Genomic DNA, 1101 nt, shown 5'->3' on the forward strand with positions numbered 1-1101 from the left:
GTCTTAGTGTTGGAAGGGGGTTTGCATTAAGGGGACCTGACCACTTGTCTTGATGTTTCCTGGGCAAGCAATTTGTTTGTTCTTGTAGTAACAGTACATCTGCCTCTATTGTTTTGTATTTTTCCTGTAGGTCTTTCTTTCAAGAAGTATCTTCTGTTCTTCTAGTCGCTCCAGGCTGGTTTGCTTGTCCTTTTAAGTGGGAGTTTCCCATCTCTGAAGATCTGGATGTGGCTCAGGCTTCTACCTATAGTCTTATGTATTGCAGAGACTCTGCAGGAAGCCTCATTCCCTGGGCACTTTGTAGCCCCATTTTAGGTATTCCAATCAGTTATAGGCAGAAGACGGACTTATAAGCTTTCTATGGCGATGTTTCTGACTATTCCTTTCTCTCCCCCTCCGGTGTCTATTTTATATTATAATGCAAGGAAAACCAAGATTTAAAAGACTGTCAAGCATCTTAACATTATCCCCCCCTTTTCCCCATTCCAACCATGACTCAATCTCTGTATCCCAGAGCCCTGTAATTCCAAGGTTGTGCATACATCATTCTTTATCTCTGTCCCACTTATCCCATTAAAACATGCCCAATTGTCCTCCCATCTGCTCCGTTCTTCCGTTTCCCTCTCTCTCCTTGTATATTGACCCCCTCCCCAGCACTCAAACTTGCCTGTGTCTAATCCCTACCCTGTGCTCCACCCTCCCCTCTCTCCCCTCACCCACCACCAACTTCTCAGCAATCAACAAAGAATTCCCCCTACCCCCCTTTAGTATGGTTTCTTTTTCTTAGTCTTTTACAGTAGTGGTCCTATGTAGTATTTCTCTTTCTGTGACTGACTAATTTGACTCAGCATAATGTCCTCAAGGTTCATCCATGTTATGCGGTGGCTTGCCGCTTACTTGTTATTTTTCAAGTTAGCATAATATTCCATTGTGTGTATGTACCACAGTTTGTTTATCCATTCTTCATTTGATGGGCACTTTGGCTGCCTCCATCTTTTTGCTATTGTAAATAGTGCTGCTATGAACAGTCACGTGTTGTGGCTCGTTTTTCTTGTGGGTAAATACCAAGTAGAGGAAATACTGGATCATATGGTATTCTAT

Source organism: Chrysochloris asiatica, unplaced genomic scaffold (genome assembly GCF_000296735.1).
Source record: "Chrysochloris asiatica unplaced genomic scaffold, ChrAsi1.0 scaffold00167, whole genome shotgun sequence".
Taxonomy (NCBI): domain Eukaryota; kingdom Metazoa; phylum Chordata; class Mammalia; order Afrosoricida; family Chrysochloridae; genus Chrysochloris; species Chrysochloris asiatica.